The sequence below is a fragment of the Phalangium opilio genome, unplaced genomic scaffold, assembly GCF_054372755.1.
Source record: "Phalangium opilio isolate 3A_F unplaced genomic scaffold, DU_Popi_V2 ptg000209l_1, whole genome shotgun sequence".
NCBI classification, from domain to species: Eukaryota; Metazoa; Arthropoda; class Arachnida; order Opiliones; family Phalangiidae; genus Phalangium; species Phalangium opilio.
The window spans coordinates 18,636,968-18,662,058 of record NW_028324217.1 but is presented as its reverse complement, the minus strand read 5'-3'; the positions used below and the strand labels follow the sequence as shown (position 1 = coordinate 18,662,058).

The 25,091-nt window shown below is 39.0% G+C and overlaps 2 long non-coding RNA genes across 2 annotated transcripts; one reads left to right on the top strand and one right to left on the bottom strand.

Moving 5' to 3' along the window:
• The first annotated feature begins 22,181 nt into the window (after positions 1 to 22,181).
• Positions 22,182 to 23,056, top strand: LOC149621034 (uncharacterized). The gene is made up of 3 exons (XR_016375455.1): positions 22,182 to 22,626; positions 22,790 to 22,906; positions 22,981 to 23,056. It is a non-coding gene; the product is annotated as an uncharacterized LOC149621034 (long non-coding RNA).
• Positions 22,952 to 23,976, bottom strand: LOC149621033 (uncharacterized). Its single transcript, XR_016375459.1, has 2 exons — positions 23,665 to 23,976; positions 22,952 to 23,594 (listed from the first exon to the last, which is right to left on the bottom strand). It is a non-coding gene; the product is annotated as an uncharacterized LOC149621033 (long non-coding RNA).
• Positions 23,977 to 25,091: the final 1,115 nt, after the last annotated feature.

Here is a 25,091-nt window from a genome sequence, read left to right as displayed (position 1 = left end):
GTATTATCGGTCCTGTATGCCCAAAGAGCCAACCGACTACCCGTATGCAACGACAGTAGAGAACCTCAAGAAACTTTTCGGGAAGAAACAGACACTCTTCATAGAAAGATTCAACCTAATGCGAATCCAGCGTCAATTGGATGAAGATTATGGCCCGTATTTCAACCGCGTTAAACTACTTCTAAAGCGCTTCAATTTCTCCGATTTGACCGAAGATCAATTCGGAATTCTAGTTTCCCTATGTGGATTGTCCAGACCAGAAGACGAATCCATACGAACCAGAATCCTGCAACGGTTAAATACCGAGACCAACATTGAGCTCAAGAATGTCATTGACGAAGTCCTGACCATCGTCGCTACGAAGACTGAACAGACGGTTTTCCAAGCAAAGGCCACGCCGATCAACAGCTTCCGTCGTCGGAAGACTTCTGTACGGCATCCTTCCAGATCTCCCGAGAAGCGAAGAGCCAAGTCATCTCAAAGATCTTCGAAACCGCCGCCATACGCCTGTTTTCGATGCGGAGAGATGCACTGGGTCAGGGAATGCACGCACGCTAAGACTGAATGCCATAAATGCTCTCGAACAGGTCACCTCGCTAGTCAATGCGAAAATCAGAAACGAGTATCCGGACACCGGAAACCAGACAGAAGCCAGATAAATACAGTCAGCCTGAATTCCATGCGACCTTCGAAACTCATAACGGGGGAATTCTTGGTTAACGACGTTCCCGTAGTTTTCTACTTGGACAGCGGAGCGGAAGGCAACATTATCAATGAGGCGACTTACGAACGAATTGGTAAGCCGAAGTTAACCCCCTGCAGCGAGCAAGGAGTGCTATTCGATGGATCGAGCACTACATTCCTTGGGAAAGCCACGGCGAAATTTAAACTGGGACCAGCTGAAATCCAACACGACTTCTACTTGGCAAAAGACGGATCCCTAAACCTTCTGGGAGTGGAAACCCTGGATTTCTTCGGTCTTCTGGATAGCTTACGACAATGCTCCCGACTCGGTACTCAAGCCATTAACCTCTGTACTGCCTCACCTGTCGCCGAATGCCTTGCGACGCTGAAGAACGAGTTTCCGGATGTCTTCGAGGACGGTTTGGGGCTGTGTACTAAAGCGAAAGCCCGCCTTACTCTCAAACCCGGAAGTACTCCAGTATACCGTAGAGCCAGGCCAGTTCCGTTCGCTGCTCGCAAAACTATCGAAATGGAGATCAAACGCCTTGAACAGTCAAATGTCCTGAAAGCCGTCGAGCACACTGATTGGGCAGCCCCAATCGTAAGCGTAAGGAAATCTAACGGCACTACCCGTCTTTGCGCAGATTTTTCCACCGGCCTGAATGAGACCATAGAACTCAATCAACACCCATTACCGCTGCCGGAAGACATATTTGCGACGCTCAACGGGGGAAAACTTTTCTCTCAATTGGATCTATCTGACGCATACTTACAAGTAGAACTGGACGACGATTCTAAACCGCTTTGTACCATTTCCACTCATCTGGGAAACTTCCAATATCAGAGACTTCCGTTTGGGGTGAAATCCGCTCCGGGGATTTTCCAAACCATAATGGACCAAATGCTTGCTGGACTTGAATTCGCAACAGCTTACCTCGATGATATAATCATTGTCAGCCGTAACTTCGAAGATCACCAGCGACACCTCAAAGAAGTACTCTCCCGCATTAAAGACTATGGATTCCGCCTTCGCCTCGAGAAATGTGAGCTATTCATGACACAAATAAAATATCTGGGATTCATTATTGACAGCGCTGGTCGACGACCCGACCCCGAGAAGATCAAGGCTATTGTCCACATGCCAGCACCAGTTGACCTGCCAACATTACGTTCATTTTTGGGAATGGTGAACTATTACCAGGTTTTCGTTAATAATATGCGTTTCATGAGACAACCACTGGACGAATTATTGGAATCCAAACGGACTTGGTCTTGGACACCTAAATGTCAGCACGCTTTCGAGGAACTGAAGATGACGCTTCAATCAGATCTCCTTTTAACGCACTATGACCCTACACTGGACATCATTGTCGCTGCTGATGCCTCCGATTATGGACTTGGGGCGGTCTTCCAACATCGCATGCCAGATGGGTCAATTCAAGCTGTAGCTCATGTATCACGGGCATTGACCCCTGCGGAAAAGAACTATAGCCAAATCGAGAAGGAAGGTCTCGCGCTTACCTTCGCGGTCAAGAAGTTCCACAAAATGCTCTATGGGCGCCGTTTTACTCTGCTCACGGATCATAAACCGCTGTTAGCAATCTTTGGAAGCAAGAAAGGCGTACCGGTACATACTGCTAACCGTCTCCAACGCTGGGCACTCATTCTTATCGCCTATGACTTCAAGATAGAATACCGCAAGACAACCTCTTTCGGGCAGGCCGACGCCCTGTCCAGACTTATCTCGTCACATTCCTCTCCGGACGACGACATCGTACTCGCAAGTCTCCAAGTCACAGACGATGTGAAGGCCATAGTCCGACAGCTTCCAGTCACTTTCCAAGACATTCAATCCTCTGCTCAGGCGGATCCAGTCTTACAGAAGGTCGTCGGGTATATTCGGAATGGGTGGCCGACATTAAAGAATATCCGAGCGACACCTGAGGCAACCACCCTCGAACAATTCCACAGAAGGAAGGACCTGCTTACTATCGAGCAGGGTTGTGTGCTTCTACAGAATAGAGTGGTAATACCTTACCCCTTACGAGCAACAGTCCTGAAACTACTTCACCGAGGACATCCTGGAACCAGTAGGATGAAATCTTTGGCTCGCGCTCACGCCTACTGGCCTTTTCTGGACGCTCAAATTGAAGACTTCGTGAAGAAATGTTCCAAATGTCGCTCTGCAGCAAAGTTCCCTGTCAAGACTCTGTTGCATTCCTGGCCGAAAGCCGTGAAGGCCTGGCAGAGGATACACATCGACTACGCCGGTCCCCATAACGGCCACCAGTATCTTATAGTCGTCGATGCCTATAGCAAGTATCCCGAGATTTTCGACATGAAAACCACCACGTCATCCGCCACCATATCCGTCCTGAACAACCTTTTTGCACGCTATGGTTATCCAGAAGTACTGGTGAGCGATAACGGAACCCAGTTTGCTTCACACGACTTCGCCTCGTTCTGTTCCCGAAAAGGGATCCAGCATATCTTCTCCCCGCCGTACCATCCACAATCCAATGGGCAGGCGGAACGTTTCGTGGACACCTTCAAGAGGGCATTAGAGAAACTCAAGGGCGAAGGAGATGTCCCGTATATGCTAGACGTCTTCCTGCTGTCCTACCGCTCAACCCCTAACTACAGTATAGACCAGAAAAGCCCTGCAGAACTCTTCTTGGGCCGAACACTTCGTACCGAGCTAGACCTTCTACATCCTCCGGCCTCTTCGTCATCCGAGCGCAATCCAACCATGGAGCGACAATTCAACCGTCATCATGGGGCTCGACGACGCATCTTCAAAGTCGGAGACCTAGTCTATGCTCGGCAACACCAGTCAAAGACATGGTATCCAGGAAGAATTCAAACGGTCAAAGGCGTAGTTTATGATGTTCTTATGGATGATGCCACTTATAAGAAGTTCCATGCCAATCAACTTTACCACCGTCAGAACAACGATCCAAAGGGCAATCCCTACTCCGTATTCATGGACACATTCGATCTACCCATCCCTGACCGGGGAGTAAATCCCGATCGAGTTCCTGCTGGGACCACAGTGCCCGCTCCCGAACGCCATGTACGGTTCAACATACCAGACGCAGACTCCGAGGATGAGCAAGTACGGCGGTCAGGAAGAGTAAAGAAGATACCCGAGCGCATCAGTATGGATCCCCGCCAGAAGTCCTACGATTTTACTTAAAAGGGGAGGTGTTGGAACTCCTCCAATAATGGAAAAAATAACCTACTAATATGTTATCGTTTTTTAACTTGTCACATGTTTTTTAAGTTGTACATATATACCAAAGTTTAACAATGAAAAAGGGCATTCGGTCCGATGGCGGTCTTATCTTAATAAAGTTGTTTTGTTGTTACCTCTTGCGTTCTCTCTCTCTCTCCATGAGCCGTTACAACAAGAACAGATCCTGTGTTTATAGAGCAGACGTATTTTGAAAGCATAAAAGAAGGTCCAACGTGGACATGTGAAGGGTGTTCAAATCTTTTTTTTAAAGCATCGGGTAGCTTAGTTGAGTCTAGAGTGTTTTTGGCAGTTCCTGGGATTCACCGTCGTGAATTGGGTGACAAAGTATTTTTATGTAGTGCTTGTAATAAAGCTGTCAAGAAGAACGAAATCCCCAAGTTTTCCAGAGAAAATGGATTTGAATTTCCTGAAGTTCCGTCAGAACTAGTTAATTTGTCTAATTTGGAGGAAAGGATGATTTCACCACGAATACCTTTTATGCAAATAAGAAGGTTGGGTTGTGATCAACAAAGGGGGATTAAGGGAAACGTGGTCAACGTTCCTATAAATGTCGAGTCTACAGTGTCAGTGTTACCACGGTTACCTCGTGAAACAGATACTGTTCAAATTGAGTTTATGAGGAGAATGCAATATAACACACCATATTTGTATGAAACTGTTAGGCCTAAAAAAATGCACGAAGCTCTTAAGGTTTTGGTGAAAACACCGTTGTATATTAAGCATGGAATATCTGTAAGAGTCGATATATTGGATCCAATTCCAGAAGAACTTGAATTTATTGTTGACGAAAATGACCGTCAGTTAAATCAAGATGATATATTAAGGGAAAACCCAGTAGGGTCAGTGAATTTAGCGAACGAAAATGATAGCGATGATATGTGGAATGAAGTCAATGAAGCTAACGAACTTAATTTATTACCAGTTGGGAATCAAGACACGTTGTTAGTGTCATTGTCCGATTTCCTTCCGACTAACACCATGCATGTTAAGTTTGCTCCTGGTGAAGGTCAAACGCCAATGTCTTTGCTCTATGACGAGGACGCTGAGGAATTGTCATTCCCCAGTATTTATGTCGGTCAGAAGAGAAACCTTAAGGTGAAAGGTAGGTTTGGGGATATTGCCAAGTGGGAGTTTCGTAATGTTGATCGACGTTGTGCCAAGAATGTCTCAAAATTATTTTACGCTTTTGTTAAGTTGGAAGCAATGAAAGTTAGTGAATCTATACAAGTGTGTATGAGAAAAACCAAGAGAAAAGATGGTTCTAATTACACTGCTGGGTTTTTATCGTCTGCTGGTGCACTCGATTCAATTGTTAAGCAGGATGATGGTTTTAGAGTATTAGAAAATTTGCAGTCCTCGCCTTCATATTGGCAGCATAGGCAGAAAGAGTTAATGGCTATGATTAGGCAGCTTGGTACGGCTACCTTTTTTATAACGTTTTCAGCTGCGGAAGGCAAATGGCCTGAGCTTTTGAACATACTGAGAGTGACCACAGGTCAAGAACGCTTAGCGGATAATGAAATTAGAAATTTAAGTTTTTCGGAAAAGGCCAAGTTGATTCAGAATGATCCTGTTACTTGTGCTAGATATTTTGACCACCGTTTTCGGGCTTTGCTTAAAGCTTTGCAAAAACTAGGTCCCCTTGGTGTTATTGAAGATTATTACTTTAGAGTTGAAATACAGCAAAGGGGGTCTCCCCATCAACATGGGTTGATATGGATTAAAGATGCGCCTAAGCTCAAAGATGATTTGTCGAATGTTAAAGAGGTAGAGGACTTTATTGATAAAGTTATTTCTTGCGCTGGTAAATTGAACGATGATAATGGGGATTTGTTAACGTCTTTGCAAATGCACAAGCATACGACAACGTGTAAGAAAAAGGTAAATAACAGTTCAGTTTGTCGTTTTGGAATTCCATTTCCTCCCATGCCTAGAACTATTGTTTATGATCCGAGTTTAAGAGAACCCGGTACTCTTGACGAAGAACTGAAATGTAAGAGGAATTCCAAAAAATTGAATGAACTTTTGCAATCGAAAGAAAAGGAATTTTGGGTAGATAGTTTCGAGGAGTTGTTGGCAAAGTTGCGAATGAGTGAAGAGGAATATATTAAGGCAGTTACGTATGACATAAAAAAGAAAGTTGTTTTATTGAAAAGACACCCTAAAGATACTAGGGTTAATCCGTACAACCCGTGCACTTTGCGCCTTTGCCAAGCGAATATGGACATTCAGTTTGTACTTGATCCTTACGCTCTGGTTATGTATATTGTGTCTTATATAGGAAAATCTCAGCGTGGCATGTCAATGCTTTTGCGTGAAGCTGCTAAACGAGCACAGTCAGATAAATGCACGGTAAAGCAAAAGTTGAAAGTGATAGCAAATCAGTTTTTGAATGCGCACGAGGTAAGCGCGCAAGAAGCGGCATATAGTGTTTTACAAATTCCAGTCTCTAGATGTAGTCGAGCCTGTATTTACGTTAATACAAATTTGCCCGAAAATCGAGTCCATATTCTCAAAAGCAAAAGTGAGCTTGAACAGTTGTCAGAAGATAGTATGGACGTTTTCGCTTCTGGAATGTTGGACCATTATGTTCAAAGGCCAGATGATTTAGAGGCAGTAACGTTAGCTCAATTTGCGACGTGGTACGAGTTTTCCAAAAGTCGTAGAGTTGCGAAAACCCAAAGTCATATTGATGACAGTGAAAACCTTGAAGTTGAATGTGGTAAATGGTTGAAACTGAAAAATGATTCAGGTTTTATTAGAAAACGTGGTCATTCTTAAATTATGCGGTATCGGAGATTCAATTTAGTGAAAGAACCCGAACAGTATTATCGTGAGCAAATAATGTTGTTCTCGCCTTGGCGCGATGAGAGTAGGGACATTTTGACAAAGGATCTGAAATCAGAGTATGAACTTAAACTTGAGATTATAAAGGAATGTAGAAAAGAATTTCATAACGAAATTGACGAAGCGGCCATTGAACAGGCTGTCCGAGATTTCGAAAGTGAAGCTATTGAAGCTGATCTTACTAATATTCAGCCTGAATTGGAACATCGAAATGAAATAGATAGATCTTTAATTGTTGAAGATTCTGAATTTCTAATTAATACGGTTCAGGAGTCTATAGGAAATATTACCCGTGATATTCTTGATGGTAATGCGGAAAGAACTATTGCTCCGTCAGTGACGTTAGTCAATGATTCTGAGTACAATGTACTTGTTAGAATGCTGAATGTGAAACAGAAAGAAATATTTTATGAAGTTCTGCATCATTTAAAATGCAAGGAAACGCCTTTACGGCTATTTGTTACCGGTGGTGCTGGTGTTGGAAAAAGCGTTTTGATAAGTGCCATATTTGAAGCTGTTACTAGATTTTACAATAAGCAGCCAGGGTCTAATCCCTCGGAAGTTAAAGTTTTGCGATGCGCACCTACGGGCAAGGCTGCCTTTAATATAGGTGGCGCTACTTTGAATAGTACCTTTTGTCTACCGATTAGTCAATTTGCCGGGAATATTTCCAGGCTAGAAAGTGAAACTCTTCACAATTGTAGATTGATGTATGGTCAAGTGAAATTGGTAATTATTGACGGAATATCAATGGTTGGAGCCAAGGTTTTTAACCGAGTTAACGCGAGATTGCAAGAGATAATGGGTTGTCCAGATTATTTCGGTGGTGTATCTGTACTGTTAGTTGGAGATTTTAACCAACTTAGACCAGTGCGCGATCATTTCGCTTTTCAAGGTCAAAGTGATACTGACAATCCCTATGCGGCGTTAATTGGTAACCCAATATGGGAAGAATTCCAGTTTGCAGAGCTTGAAGAAATTATGAGGCAAAAAGATGACAAAAGATTTGCGGAAGCTTTGAACAGAATGGCTGTGGGAAGTATGAATCAGGATGATATTGACTTTTTTGTAAGTTTAGAAGTGAATAGAGAGCGTGTACCGCCAAAAGAAGCGATACATCTTTTCCCTACTAACGTTGAAGTCAACCAATTTAACGAAGAGATGCTTTTAAACATGAATACGGAAAAGTCTATTTCCGTTTCAGTAGATGTTGTAAATGGTGATCTTACTATCGAAGTTAGAAATAACATTCTTTCTCAAGTTCAAACGTTGGCAACGTCTGATACGTATGGTCTGCCTAAAGAATTAACGCTCGCTTGTGGCGCCAGATACATGATGACTAACAATGTTGATACGTCTGACGGACTTACAAATGGGGCAACAGGTTGGTTAAGAAAAATAGAGTACGGCAAAAATAGGCTGGGTGAACAAATTCCGTTTAGGGTATGGATTGAGTTTGCTGATGCTAATGTTGGAAAGTTGTTGAGACAAAAGAGTCATGGGTTATACGAGCAGAATAACTTTAACAGGATTTGGACTCCTGTCGAGAAAGTTACTAAGGCATTCAGTAGAAAATGGAGGCAAAATAATGTTTCGGTCTCTAGGAAACAGTTTCCTTTGGTCATTTCTGAAGCTATTACGATACACAAGAGTCAAGGTGATACGTATTCGTCTGTAGTAGTGCATTGTAATCAAAGAAAGAAATTAGAGAGAGCTCATTTATACGTTGCTTGTAGTAGAGCGAGAAACGCCTCTGGTTTGTATATTGAGGGTAAATTTCAAGTTCCAAATGCGCCTAAAAACAAACAAGTTGAATTGGAACTTAAAAGATTACGAGATACGAAGAGTATTGCGTTACCGTTCTTGAACGAACCGGTTTATATTTATGTTCACAATGTGCAGTCGTTAAACGCACATTTGGAAGATATTTTAGCAGACAGTACCGTGATAAGAAATGCCCACTTATTATGCTTTGTTGAAACGTGGAAGAAGGAAACCGATGAGTTTAATGTGCCATCCTTTAAGGAAGTGGGCGGTATTTATCTGCCAAGAACGGCACGTAGAATTGCTTTTGGTTCTTCCATTTATTTAAAAGATTTACCCGAGAATGTAGTTAACGATTTGGAAAATAGGGTATTGCGAAGCGATAGACCTTTTAGAAATTCGCATGTGGAACGCTGTTGGTTGGATGTTACCATTGAAAATGAACCAATGAGTGTTGTGTTATTATACAAATCGCCCGGAGCGAGTTTGAGATTAGTGTTTGAGGATTTTAATCCTTTATTCGATATTAGATATGATGCCTCTGTTCCAACAGTTGTTGTGGGGGATTTCAATATAAATTTTTTAAAAAGTAAAACGGCACTGAAGATGTTCTTTGATTCCTTTGACATAACTCTACTCCCTGGTCTTGAAGAGAAAGTTTCAACTGACTATCATTGCCAGTTGGATTTAGCGTTCGGAAACATAAACTTTTTCGAGACAGATTCGAAGCTTCTTACAGGGAATGTTACTATTCGTACCACAAAGGTATATGTATTACCAGAAAAAAGCTGAACTATTAGACCTTAAATTTCCTGTGTGAAATAACAAAATTTGTGTAAATTCAAATGGCGATGTTCTTGTATGGAATAAAGAAATGAGTGCAAATTCAAATGGCGATGTTCTTGTATGGAATAAAGAAATGAGTGCAAATTCAAACTACATTTTTCCTGTGTGGAATAAAGAAATGAGTGCAAATTCAAACTACATTTTTCCTGTGTGGAATAAAGAAATGAGTGCAAATTCAAACTACATTTTTCCTGTGTGGAATAAAGAAATGAGTGCAAATTCAAACTACATTTTTCCTGTGTGGAATAAAGAAATGAGTGCAAATTCAAACTACATTTTTCCTGTGTGGAATAAAGAAATGTGTGCAAATTTAAACTCCATTATTCCTGTATGAAAGAAAGAAATCTGTGCAAATTCAAATTGCAATATTCATGTGTGGAATAAAGAATTCTGTGAGAATTCAAATTGCAGTATTCCTGTGTGGAATGAAGAATTCTGTGTGAATTCAAATTGCAGTATTCCTGTGTGGAATGAAGAATTCTGTGTGAATTCAAATTGCAGTATTCCTGTGTGGAATGAAGAATTCTGTGAGAATTCAAATTGCAGTATTCCTGTGTGGAATGAAGAATTCTGTGTGAATTCAAATTGCAGTATTCCTGTGTGGAATAAAGAATTCTGTGTGAATTCAAATTGCAGTATTCCTGTGTGGAATAAAGAATTCTGTGTGAATTCAAATTGCAGTATTCCTGTGTGGAATAAAGAATTCTGTGTGAATTCAAATTGCAGTATTCCTGTGTGGAATGAAGAATTCTGTTTGAATTCAAATTGCAGTATTCCTGTGTGGAATAAAGAATTCTGTGTGAATTCAAATTGCAGTATTCCTGTGTGGAATGAAGAATTCTGTTTGAATTCAAATTGCAGTATTCCTGTGTGGAATGAAGAATTCTGTTTGAATTCAAATTGCAGTATTCCTGTGTGGAATGAAGAATTCTGTGTGAATTCAAATTGCAGTATTCCTGTGTGGAATGAAGAATTCTGTGTGAATTCAAATTGCAATACTCCTGTGTGGAATAAAGAATTCTGTGTGAATTCAAATTGCAATATTCCTGTGTGGAATAAAGAATTCTGTGTGAATTCAAATGGCAATATTCCTGTGTGGAATAAAGAATTCTGTGTGAATTCAAATGGCAATATTCCTGTGTGGAATAAAGAATTCTGTGTGAATTCAAATTGCAATATTCCAGTGTGGAATAAAGAATTCTGTGTGAATTCAAATTGCAATATTCCAGTGTGGAATAAAGAATTCTGTGTGAATTCAAATTGCAATATTCCTGTGTGGAATAAAGAATTCTGTGTGAATTCAAATGGCAATATTCCTGTGTGGAATAAAGAATTCTGTGTGAATTCAAATGGCAATATTCCTGTGTGGAATAACAAAATCTTATTAGGGGGGTTGGGGGCTGTTCAAATATTACAAGGGCAGGGTTGAAGGGGATTATAATCAATGTTGCTAATTGTTACCATGGGAGGTGGGAAGGTCATGTGAAAATTTATGTAACAAATTGTGTTTGGACACAAAAACTTTATAGCATAATTAAAGATAGTCAAAATTTATGATGGAAGGCATTCCCTTTGAGGATTACTAGGAAAATTTCCACCATGATCTTTTGATTTAGAGGAAAAATAGACGATAAAGCTTTATAGCCTCAAAGTATATGGGCTAGCATACAAGAAGTCTAAACTGTTTGTTACGTAATTAAGGGAGAGTTCTCGATTGTTACTTTTGTTCCGAGGGGGAGATGTAATGTAAGATTGCTTTTAAACATTGGGGTCAGAAGTGTTTGTTACGTAATGGACCATTCCTGTAATTACTTTTTGAGAAACCAACGCGCAGGGGCTCCTTCCGATTTTCCAAGTGGCAACGCCAGATGGAGCCGGAGTTAACTACACGCGGGAGGCTGTCTAACTCGCACTGCCTCTAGTGGTGCTTCTTGACGTACTCATACGCCCTGTGAAGTTCTCTTCACCCAGGTCAATAATGAAATGGTCTATTACGGGAGAACACTGTATCAATGAACATTGTTGTCTATCAAGATCTGTTGACTAAATATATGTAAATATCAGGATTTTGCAATAATTGGGGATTTGACTCTTAGTGGATTCAAAATTCATGTGCGGAATAAAGAAAACTGTGTGAATTCAGATTGCAATATTCCTTTGTGGAATAAAGAAATCTTATTGGAGCTGTTCACAAATTACGTTACAAGAACAGGGTTTTATCAAAAGTGTATAGATATAAACAAAAAGTACACTTCATTAACAATTCCCTGCGTTTGACTGTGCACGACATGTAACTTGAGAAGCAAACTACAATCCACTTAACCGATTACATGAACTAACCATCAGGGAAGAGCTTTTTGATGTCACAGGTTTATAAAAAGTAGTACATGATGCTATCGATCCTATCGTTTTATTTTGGTACTATACATAGCATCTGCTACTAAATGAGCCTATTCACGGATTGTTCCGTGTGCGAAGGTCGGAAGGGGGGGGTCGACACTATTCTGATATAAAGGAGGACTTCTCATATTACTTGGCGCGAGCAAGTTTCAACAAAGTGTACCTTTTTTATATCTCTGTACTTTTGGTTTTATCAATGAACGGATTTCCATTGAGTATTACCAGAACAATTTCAACCATGTTCAGATTATTTAGAGGGAAAAAGACGAGAAAGCTTTATAGTAACAAAATTCTGGTATACAAGAGGTCAATTCTGTTCGTTACGTAATTAAGGGCGAGAACTCTCCCGGTTGTCACCTTTTGATTCGGGGAGGGGGGAGGAGTGATGATGTAATTTTGCTATTAAAATGATGTCAGGTCAATTTTGGTTTCCAGGCGCTACCTACTGGGAGTCCTGTATCAATGAACGTCTATGTCTATCAAGTTCTGTTGTCTAGACGCATGTATATGTCAAGATTTTATAATAATTGAGGATTTCTGTTCGAGTGTTAACGGATTCAAAATTGGACACATTGCGTTTAATTGTCACATTTCTTACTGCTTTAGTCGATGTGTTTACAATGTTGAAGCTCCAAAGAAGACGTTCGCTCCCATTTCCGCTACGATCCCGTTTAGTAAGTCTTGGTGGAAAACCGAGCTTCGAGCAAAGTCAGTGGATTTGTAGCTTGAAGTGACGTTCGCTGCTATTTCCCAAACGATCCCGTTTAGTAAGACTTGGTGGAAACCGGGCTTCGGGCAAAGTCACTGGATGTGTGGCATGAAGTGACGTTCGCTACCATTTCCCAAACGATCCCGTTTAGTAAGTCTTGGTGAAAAACCAAGCTTCGGGCAAAGTCACTGGATGTGTAGCATGAAGTTACGTTCGCTGCTATTTCCCAAACGATCCCGTTTAGTAAGTCTTGGTGAAAAACCAAGCTTCGGGCAAAGTCACTGGATGTGTAGCATGAAGTGACGTTCACTGCCATTTCCCAAACGATCCCGTTTAGTAAGTCTTGGTGGAAAACCGAGCTTCGGGCAAAGTCACTGGATGTGTAGCATGAAATGACGATCACTGCCATTTCCCAAACGATTTCCCTTTTGGGAAATTGTCAGGTTTCTCGAACAAATAACTCTCAAATAGAAGCAACATTGGAGGGAGTGTAAAATCTGATAGGCATTTTGTCTTCAGGAATGTATGACAATTCTGGAGTTTTTCCATGATACATCGTCTATTGCAGTAAATTATTTGTGACGTCCTTATACGATATGGAAGTGTCTTTAACCCGTTAACACTTGATCAGAAATTCGTAATTATTTCATGTGCAACACTCACTCCTCTAGAGAACAGAACTTACCAGACAGCAACAATTATCACCAGGGCTTTATTATTGGTTTCTTTAAAATCTGCGATTTTGTTACGAAATTAAAACTTTGTTTTTTTACTATTGATGTTTCAAAATCTATAACTTGGTTATTTAATTTTTTATGCGGGGAATTTATGATTTTGTTATTAAATTTTTGATGTTGGCAATTTGACTTTGTTATTAAATTTTTGACGTTGGATATTTGTGACCTTGTTATTAAATTATTGATGTTGAGAATTTATGACTTCGTTGTATAATTATTCATGATGCTGAATTTATGACTTTGTTATATAATTAATGATGATGCTGATTTTATGACTTTGTAATATAATTATTGATGCTGAATTTATGACTTCGTAATAAAATATTGATGACTTTGTTATATAATTAATGATGATGCTGATTTTATGACTTTGTAATATAATTATTGATGCTGAATTTATGACTTTGTTATATAATTATTGATGTTGCTGTATTTATGACTAGGTTATTTACTTATTGATGTTGAGAATTTATGTCTTTGTTACGTGGTTAAAGAGTTGCCGCGCTATCAATGAGTTTGTACTGTGATTGATCAGTTTCTTAATGTGGTTATGGACACTAATACGGACTTCTGATAAATATAAAACTATTCTCTCTGTATCATGCTTTAAAGGATGGTCCGAGCACAATATTGCAGGTTTATTCTGTGTGTCAATTTTAGTGAAAAAAATTATGAACAACTGTTTCCTATAGGCCGCTATATATCGTGGAATTAACGATATCCAGTAGAGAATTGAGTTCTGGATCTGAGTTGGAGGCACCATAACCAATAATGCGTTACTCATTTCCTTTCCCAAAAAAATATAACTTTCACAGCATTTTTGGCCTATTGACGTTACTCGGTCTACATATACTCTAATCTATACAACAATGAATCTATTAGTAAAAATGTTCTTGAAAGGGCTCGTTTTTTAACACCATACCCATAAAAGCGTATATAGCTGAATGCGAGGGATATTTTGTATCATTCGAAAATGGTTAGAGTGTACATGAACTTCGTTGAAGGAACGCGTGGCCGTCGAGGGGGGAGGGGAGGAGGAAGGCGAGGTGGAAATCGCGGTGGTGGAAATCACAGGTCAAGATCAAGACTCTGCTACGCTTGCAGGCAGTTAGGCCATCAGGCTGCGAACTGTCCCCTAATAAGAGGTAACGACCATTGTTTATTATATATTTTCTTAGCGATAGGTTAGTGTAATATAGGGAAACTAATAACATATTTATTCATTGATATATGTTCATTAGCTATACAACAGCAAGCTACGACTCAGCCAGGGCCCTCTCAGCCAGGGCCCTCTCAGCCTGGGCCCTATCAGCCAGGGCCCTCTCCGCCTGGGCCCTCTCAGCCAGGGCCCTCTCAACCTGGGCCCTCTCAAACACTGCCCGGTTTTTACTCAGAAACCACTAGGAAAAATAATTAATGGTAATTGGATATGAACTATGTTTCAGGGCTATTTGAATAGGTTCATGGTGAATAATTAAATTAAAATTTAAAATTCCTTTATCGCTGATAATTATTTTGCTTTATTTTTTTTTATATATAGATGGAACAAAATAAAACATTGTATTATTTTTAACACGTTTTTGTAACCCATTATTTCTTCAACTTTTGCGATGTAAAAAAATGGGGGGGGGGGGGTTAGACAACACTTAGCCTATCGGGACATACAAGGGGAGTTAATCTAATTGTTTTTAAGGTTCAAAAGGCTAATAACGTTATGTTTCCTTTACACCGTTGATGGTTTAAGAGTAAAAAGTTCAGCATTGTCAAGACCTGGGATGTTAAAGTTCCACACGGACACCAGTCTGTACTTACTGGCTTCTAAACACCGCCATCATCCAGTCTTATGTCCATCCCACATTTTCACCAGTCTGTACTTACTGGCTTCTATACACCATCATCTGGGCTTTTGTCCATCCCACATGGACACCAGTCTGTACATACTGGCTTCTTTCTCCATCGTTATCGTTAAGGCTAAGACATACGCGGCGATCGGCTAGGGTTACGAGAATTGTCTAGCCTTCCAATGGTGGGGCTTGCACCAAAGGTTCACGCAACCTTTATATACTACCGATTTGAGTAGGTCGAAAAAACTGGCGTATCCTTCATTTCAAACGTTAATATTAGTCAAGTCTCCCAACAATGTCTAGCTATATTTTTTAAAACGATGCAACGCTCAGTAAGGTGAATATCTAGCGAAGAAAATATATTATATTGTTTATATTTATTTTAGTATTTAAGATAATATTTTATTATCAACCCAAAATTAATACAGAAAAAGTTACCCAGCAGCCTATGTGATTGTGTGTGTGAAATATGGATAATATTGCGCTCCTTCTTTAATGGTATGAATCCTTGCCTGTCTATTAATATTTTACGTAGGAGTAATACGTTTTTAGCGAAGTCTAGAGAGGATAAACATAAGCGTGATTGTTTCGGAAAAAAAATACTGCTTCCACTAATGGGTTTATACTCCTTGTTACTGTTGTATAGAGTAATCATGATAAAAGCTTAAAAAATTACGAGAGGACAGAGACAGACCTTTTTTATCCTCTTGTTTTTATTCTTAATAAGAATATAAAACATTTATTTTGTATCAAAAAATATTTTTTGGTGCTAAGATTGCTTTAAAAAAATCCAAACGGTTAGGCATTGGTAAAAAAGACAAATGATATTTTTCAAATCTAATGAGATAACGCCCACCTAGTAGAAAATTGCCCTTTTTTATCTGCGGGAGCCATTCTTAATGAGAATTTCGATGCTAGTAGGTTGTCAATTAAACTACCGGTATATTATTGTTGTTGGAAATTGGATATTAAGTCAAATTAAGTGGTTGTAAAGAGCCAGCAGGTTTTTGCCGCTTCTTTTGGTGAGTATTTGATTTTTTTATGTAAAATGGAGGAAGATAATGTTTAGAGTAAAGATGAAATGCGGAAGCGCAAAGCTTGGGAAAGGATGAGGGCAAAAAGGTCGACGTTTTCATTGGATACTTAAGTTTATATAATCTTCTCGACACGGAGAGGTAATATTTTGGTTTTCCCAACTTGTTTATAATTAAACGCCACAAAAAGGGCAATATATTTGGACAACCCTTTCTTATTTATCAAATAGCTTAACAGTTTTTTGGTGCAATGTAGACAATACTATCGCACTTAGAACATATCCAAATGAAGCACACCTTCATCGACTATTTTTGTTGAAAGTGGTTGTATTGCACACAAAACTGTTAAACTTTTTGGTAATTAAGAAACGTTTGACCTAATAGTTTACCTATTTGTGGCGTTTAATATAAACAAGTTGGGAAAACCAAAATAATACCTCTCCGAGTCGGGGAAAAGACTAGTATACGACTCAATAAAGAAATACTAGAGCAACATTTTTTCGCTTTGTTTTGTCTAACGAGGCTTAAGTAAATGAACAGTTTTCTCTACATTGTCAAAATATATAATCATCCGCTAATCCTAGGTTTCAAATCATTACTTTCAAAGAATATATAAGTTCTATGTTAAATTCTATTCTCTGATGCATACCACTAACCTGATAACGATTAGCCCTTTCACTGATCTAATTGCTACCACGATGCTTTCTTCTATTATAATATCTAAATATGATTATTTAAACGTGTATTTAACTTTCGGCTCACTCTGAACCGTTAATGTCCCTTCATTACAGACACGATAATCAAAACCCAAAGTTTACTCCACCTCAGGTCTCAATTATTTACGCTTTGGTTCACTAAGCCTATTGCGGATCAAACTTGATTTACCCGACAGAATCCAGCCCTTAGATTTCTTCGTGAAATAACTAAACCAAGGATTATTCTATATACAGATGTAGTATAGCTTAAGTAATATGTAAACAGAAATTTCAAATAATAATATTAAAAAACATCCTTGGAATATCAAAATGAAACAGAGCTTTAAAGCTACAAAAGTACTAAATGCATCGTAATTACGAAAAAGATTTCCACATATTCACTTTATATTATGGAAAAAGTGAATATTAAGGTTCTGTAGGATTTCTTAACACATCAAAACAAAGCGAACTGCTAACTCGGCGCACTAGTGTGACAACGGACAGACACACACAGACAAAAAAATGGACTGCTTTTTAACTCTTTCCGTATTAATTTTGAATTGAGAAAAGAGATTATCTTAAATATTAAAATAAATATAATTAATATTTAATATTTTCTTCGTTAGTTGTTCGCCTTATTGAGCGTTACATCGTTTTAAAAAAGAATAATTAAACAACCTTGAGAGACTTGACTAATATTGACCTTTGAATTGAAGGATATGACTGTTGTTTCGCCTTACCCAAATAGGTAGTATATAAAGGATTCGAATCGCAGCTGTAGATAAGAACATCGCAATTGCGTGAACCTTGGAGGAAGACCCCTTCATTGGAAGGCTAGACGTTTCTCGTAACCCTAGCCGATCGCCGCGTATGTCTTAACCTTAAGGATGATGGTGGTGTTAGAAGCCAGGTGTACAGACTGGTGTCCATGTGAGGTGGACAAAAACAAAGACCAGAAGATGGTGGTGTTAGAAGTCAGGTGTACAGACTGGTGTCCATGTGGGATGGACAAAAACAAAGACCAGAAGATGGTGGTGTTAGAAGCCAGGTGTACAGACTGGTGTCCATGTGGGATGGACAAAAACAAAGACCAGATGATGGTGGTGTTAGAAGCCAGGTGTCCAGACTGGTGTCCATGTGGGATGGACAAAAACAAAGACCAGAAGATGGTGGTGTTAGAAGCCAGGTGTACAGACTGGTGTCCATGTGGAATGGCCATAGACGAGAAGGTGGTGGTGTTTAGAAGCCAGTAAGTGGAATGGGCGAAAGACTAGAAGATGGTAGTGTTTAGAAGCCAGTAAGTTCAGACTGGTGTCCTTGTGGGGTGGACAAATGAACAGAGTTGTTAGACAGGCAATGAAGTAATAGCCTGTAAGTGGAATACAATTTCCGGGACTGTAAATGCGGTCTGGAAATTGAATACACGTTTGCTCCGATTTGGAAACTGCGAACGCGGTCACGTGGGTGTAACAACGGACAGACAGACAGACAGACAGACAGACACGTCGAAATTAGAACCTCTCCGTGACATACGTCACTCGGAGAGGTAAAAACACACCCAACAATGAAATTCGATAAAGATATGTTTTATGCGAATACGAGGGAAGCATTAGTGAACACCACAGTTTGATAACGGTGGCGACATGGCACAGGATAAGTGCTATTCCTGTAATCATAAAATATCCAATTCATCAAGTCGTTATGTAAATACCCGTCAAGTAGTTAATTTCTTTATTGTACAGCGTTTCAACAAACATCTACCTGCTCTTCTTCTAGTTGCAAATAAGAGTAGAGCTTGCATGAAATGCTTAGCACAGTACAGAAAGTTCCAAGAATTTCGCTTGGCCAGCACGCCATCTTCAAGTAGTAATGAAGCATCTGAAGAGTCTGATTCCGAACCCGAACCAGCACCAGTGACAGGTCCTAGACCGTCGGTAATGTCTATTGAGGTGAATATTAAGTGTCTCACACTGGGAAGCCATAAGTGCTTTGTTTGTGGATCGAAAGCACGCACTAGAGTTACGGAAAGTGTCCGTAATGCTGTGTGGTTGAACTCGTCTATCTTTGTCAAGACAGATAGCAGAATTTGTTCTACGCATTTGGTTGGCGAGCTTCCCGATGAAGTTATTGGAGGTCTCACCGCGAATAGTGAGTCGGGATTGTTTACGTCCAATGAAATAGGATGCCTACTTAAAAGTCTTGCCGAGAATATTCGGACAGCGAAGAGGCGTTGCTATGAAAACCTAGTGACATGTGACCACGACTGTAAAGTCCTTACCTCGCTATCTCAAGAACAGTTCCTTGCATTGCACTCTACAATAGAAGACAGCATAGGGGTAATCCACACCTGTTCATCAAAGACCGCATTAGTACTGTTACTTGCAAAGATGAGAATGGGTTTATCGAACACGATGTTGTCAGTACTGTTCCAAATTAATAAAAGAACGTGTATGAAAATAATCCTAAAGGTCATTGCAGCGCTAACAGATCGGTTTGTTCCTCAACATTTCGGGCTCAACCACATTCCACGAAAAGACTTAATAACCAATCATCAGTCCGCCTCTGCGGTTAGACTCTTCGCCAACAATACACCAGATTGTCTGATAACTATTGTTGATGGTACATACATTCGAGTTGGTCGATCGCAGGATTATACTGTTCTTCACAAGTCCTTCTGTGTTCACAAAGGTCAGCACATATTCAAACCAATGGTCCTCGTCACCACAACAGGTTATATTATCGACATTATTGGCCCATACTTTTCCAACGGACGCAACAATGATGCCCGTATTCTAAACCACGCCTTACAAACTAGAGCGACTCTCAAATCGTTTTTCAAAGCCAATGATGTAGTTCTCGCCGACCGTGGTTTTCGTGACTCTAACAACATGCTTTCGGAACTAGGAGTGTCGTTACAAATGCCGTCGTTTTTGCGAAAAGGAGAAAAACAAGTAAGCACAAATGAAGTAAACCGTTCCCGGAAAGTTACATACCTGAGATGGCCTGTCGAAGCAAGAAACGGACATTTGCAAACCTTCTTCAACATTTTCCAAAATCGTATTCACGTCCACATGATTCCATACATAACGGAATTGCTTCACCTAGCCGCGTCTCTCATAAATGCTTATCATCCAGAGCTACACCACAACGGCAATTGGGAAGAAGCTGTGGATAAAATGGTGGCGTCTGAAAAGGTTGAACACCCTCTAAAACCATTGGTTGAAAGCGGAATTCTTCGCAGGCCATCGCAATGGCATAAGCTAGACGAATTGAACTTAGATGACTTTCCGGTACTAAGTGAAACAGACGTGAAAGACATCGTTATGAGTGAATTCAAAACCAGGCGAGCTGCGTCGTACGTAGCTTTGACAGTTGAAAATTCTGGTTCGTTCACCGTTGAGGTTTGTCGAGTGCACGTTGACCTCATCCGTGTTCGAGTGGCCAGTCAATTTTCATGTTCAACCACCCATCAGGCTTTAATTCGATACGTCCCCAATGGTTTAGGCGTAGACTCTACAAAAGAATGGTACTGCACCTGCAAGGGCGGCTACTTGACCCTCGGCACGTGTGCTCACATTAGCAGCGTAATTTGGTACCTCGGCTATCGACGCCACGAAGAAAGGGGCAGCTGGTACCAGTCCAAGTTACGTGCAGTTTGCGATGACGCTACCGCCTTAGAAACCCTACCTAACATAGTTTAAAATAGCATATTTGTATTGTAATTGCTTTTATCTATGATCATGTTTGTGTAAATCAATTGAAAAGTATTATTAGATTTAAGAATAAATCTACTAAAGCAATCTTATTGGTATTATGTCTCTTAGGTATATTTGATCCACTAATTCTGGGGAACACAACATAGACTAAACAAAAAAACCTAAATAGTTTTTTGTTTATCCTTGAACGGTGGCGACAAAGCACAGTATTAGTGCTATTTTTGTGATGTTAAAATATATAATTCATCAAGATGTTATGTATATACCCGTGTAGTAGTTAATTTATAGTACCGCTTTCCAATAAACATCCAAGTGCTCTTCTCTTAGTTGCTGACAAAACAAAATCATGGTGGAAATGCCACGCTTAATCTGAGATAAACGCAACTGACTTGGAACTCTTACCTAATATGGTTTAATATATATAAATAAAAGGATTTTACTCATTCCTAAACTTGTAAATAATGTAAATTCAATGCTTATAGTGTACACAATATTTAGTATGTCCATGATAAAAAGTCTAATGATAATATTGCCTACGTGTTAAATATCACTTCTGGGAACATTGTTGGTATTATTACTCTTAGTTATTTTTTACCTACTATTAACCGTGGGAAAACAAAGACTATACAACCCAGCCTATATAGCTATATATATGTTCTTTGGGCAGCCCCTTGATTTCGCTTCATCCGCAATACATTGGTGCCGTGCGTGTTAAACATTTCTACAGGCATTTGGTCTAAAAGAGCTGGAATTAGGCCAGATTTCTGAGACGTTTTTCTCGGTGTCCCTTTGCAGTTACAAAACGAAACTTTCCCAGAATTATTATTCTGAGAGAGCGGTCGCTCTCTTAGATAAGACTTCATACTGCTCTTAATGTATAAGGAGGGTTTTTGTTTGGATGTAGTTTTTTTGTATTGTATTAATTGTTTTGAAAAAATTCCACTGAACTAAAATTCGGACCCTTAATATGTGGTTAAAATTTCAAAGAGATCCCTATATTAGTTTTTTTCATAGAAAATAAAGTTGCTAAGGGTGGTTTTCATTTCCATAAAAAAATTAAGACATTTTGGCAAAAAAAGGGAAATTTTCCCATAGGAATAACATGGGAAATGTTTGCTGTGATAGCCAAATGGTCTCGACCATTTTTTGAAGACTATTTATTCGATAGGTCTGAAAATGGTTTTAAATGAAAGGTTGAACATTGTTCTGGTGCCTTTCGAAGTTTTATTGAAAACAATTAATATTAAGTATTATTTTTTGTACTTTTAAGCACATACTTAAACTTACGACCTTTTATTCTGTTGGACTTACGTGGTTTAATCCTAGCTAAAATCATAGAGAAACGTACTGTTGGACTTACGCTGTTTTACCGCTAATAGAGCGACTGAGCGAAGATTTTTGTTTAGACAACGCGTGTGGCTATGTCGAGCTTAAGGCGAATTTTTTAACTTTTCACATAAAAGAAGGGGTTAATTCGTCCTCATTTTCTTTTAATTTCGTAATTTAAACCTTATTATAATTTAATACAAAATAATTTAAATTTAGGATTTAGCCGATAATTTTTAAATTCACTGATTTCACTAAGCCTCGGTCAAAATTTAAATACAGCTGATTGTATGTAGAGACTAGAGACCAATTGGCCGTGTAGCGTAGGTTTTAAGGTGTTTCACCTGGTGCCATCGGCCAACGATAGCCGCTAATTAGGTAATTTGTTTAAATTAAATCAATTTTTGTTGTTTAAAGTAGATTAATGCAAAAGACGCACAAGGGTTCGTTCCCTGCTTTCTCGACTGTTGCCACCAGCCAACAGTTACCGCTCCGCTACGAAGATACGTTTTTTACTGGTAAAATAAATGATAGATTCAATCACACTATCACTAAACCCTGTCACCAAATCATACAATATTTTTAAATGACGCTTTTCCAATAATTCTTATAGGTTAACAATTTAAATTTTAATTATTTAGTGCTTATTAATTCTAACATAACCTCAAAACAGTAAACAATGGCCATTTTTCCAACGATAACTGTGCAGATTATATTTGGTGCCACCGATAACCACTATGTAGATCATTTTATTGGTTTAAATTAATGGTAATATAATTGAATAATTAAATCACACGATCACTAAACCCTGTCAACAAACCAACCAATGTTTTTTATCCCGGCTCTTGGAATCATTTTTATTAGGTAACAGTTGCGTTTTTAATTACTATTTATAACCGCTATTTAGAATAAACCTTTTTGTTTAAATTAGATACATTTTTGATGTTTAAAGTAGATTAATTCAAACTACGCAGAAGGGTTCATTCCCTGGTTTCTAGACTGGTGCCAGCAGCCAACGGTTACCGCTACGAAGATACGTTTTTTGCTGGTAAAATAAATGATAGATTCAATTCAATCACACTATCATTAATCCCTGTCTCCAAATCAATATTTTTAATTCAGGCTCTTCCAAGCGCGAAATTACAAATTAAGGCGATGTACAGTGTGTTAATTAATTAATATAAATTTTGGATAAATATGTAACACACTATCATTATTAAATTTCTGAAGAGAGGAAAAAAAGGTTGAAATTAATTTTTTTAAATTTAAAAAGCAAATTTGGCTCAGAAAAAAACCCAGCGGCAGAAGCCTGTCTTATAAAATGTTCACAAGATGATTCGTTCAAGAATGTCTAGAATTAAGTCGCATAGAAGTAATGAATATTTCACCTAAGTCAGCTGACTTGGCCAGGCAGGGCATAGCCCATTCGATCCATGCTCACGGACGCTGCTCTGCCCTCTGCATCTTGCGTCGTGTTACGCGTGATCGAGTGGGCTATGGGCAGGGTAAACAAATACGGGGCTGCCAGGCTGTCTCTTACACAACAATGATGGCCATTATCCTTTATGAGAAATGCTTCCTTGTCCAGTGGGGGAAATAAGGCGGTGGCACAGGGCAAATGACCAGTTTAAAAATTAAACCACGGGACCACTAAGAAAATTCAAGGGTAACCAGAGTCCAGACATTAACTCAAAAAGTATAATTGTCCAATCCCTAAGTTTAGCAGACGACGTGACCTGGTCAATTATTATTAAATAGAGAGCTTTCAGATGGAATTGTAGTACGTCACACCCTCCCAAGTCTTACCGCTGTTCTGGTAGCCATATTGGGTGGTCTCAGCTTCATTCCTGCTTTAAACCCACCAATATGGCAGCGTAAATGATGTCACGAGGCTCATCTCCTTCTCCAACTGAAAGCTCTCTATAGCGCGAGCAGCTTGCGTCCATGAGCGCGGATCGAGTGGGCTATGCTGGCAGGCAGAAACTTTGTCTCAGTTAGACTGCTACAACGAAAACCGAAAACCAGTAACATAAGTCCAAGCCATCATCTGAAAGACTCAAAACGATGACTCTGATTCTTCTGAATTTGAAATATCAGTAGAAATGATTCTAGATAATCCTCAGAGTTATTTTAAATATTTTAATACTCAAAGCCAGGGGATAAGGAAAGGCCAAAATAATTTTAGTATGAAAATTTGATGTTTTCAGTGATAAATTAATCTCATTGGTGATAACTGATTAACTGGTACCTGAAAGCATTAGTCACTAACTAGCAATATTAGGTCTCTTATGCTTAAGCTCCCCTATATTTATGTTTGTGCTTAGTGCAGATTTTAAAAATGCCACAGTTTCTTAACAATCTTAATTAAAATGAAGACTGAAGGAACAGATATTAATAAAAAATGTCTTCGTGGACAAAGACTAGAAAAAGTAAATGATAAGAGAACAAAATGGAATGACCGAAGTAACAGATATTACATTTTTTCAGTTTAAAGACATGATTATAAAACATCAATTATTTAAAAAAAATACTTATCTTCGTTTTTTTCACCAAAATTACATTTGCCCAAAAATTTTGAATCATGAATTTTCCATTCTTTTCAAAATGGTTCGTGTCAAATCTTTACTATATAACAGATACATGCGACATCGTTTATATTTAAAGCTAGATTTACAGTGTAGATCATGATAGAAACAGTTCCTCGTAGTGATATTTAAATGGATTGCAGCTTTTAATTTGAACTACAATGCGTTTTAATACTGGAAACTAAGCCCAATAGTGAAATAAATACACAGCCCACCATTTGTCGGTGTCCATTTACGTGTTTCGTGTTATACGTTTGCTCATAAATAGCAAGTCGAAGTCATACCAAACTAATTCAATCACAACTTTTAAAACAGTTCTCACGCACTCAATAATATACCAAACGTTTTTTTTAATAATATCTTTTATCCAAATTTTAACGATTGATTAATAAAACATTTTAAATCGTCGACCCAAAAAATGGGACCCAATCGAATCGTGGTCGTATAAATGCAGGCGCAAAACCAACCCAAAAGTGACGTTTAAAATGCCAATCATGATGAAAGATAAAATTTCTAACTTCGGTAGCATTTAGTCGTTTTAAACAACGTTTTCTCTTAAGTTCGAAAAGAGGAACCTTTAAAAATAAACCATATCCATACTCGGATATTTATTCTAATCCTTTTCATTCGAAAACTGTTAATACCAAA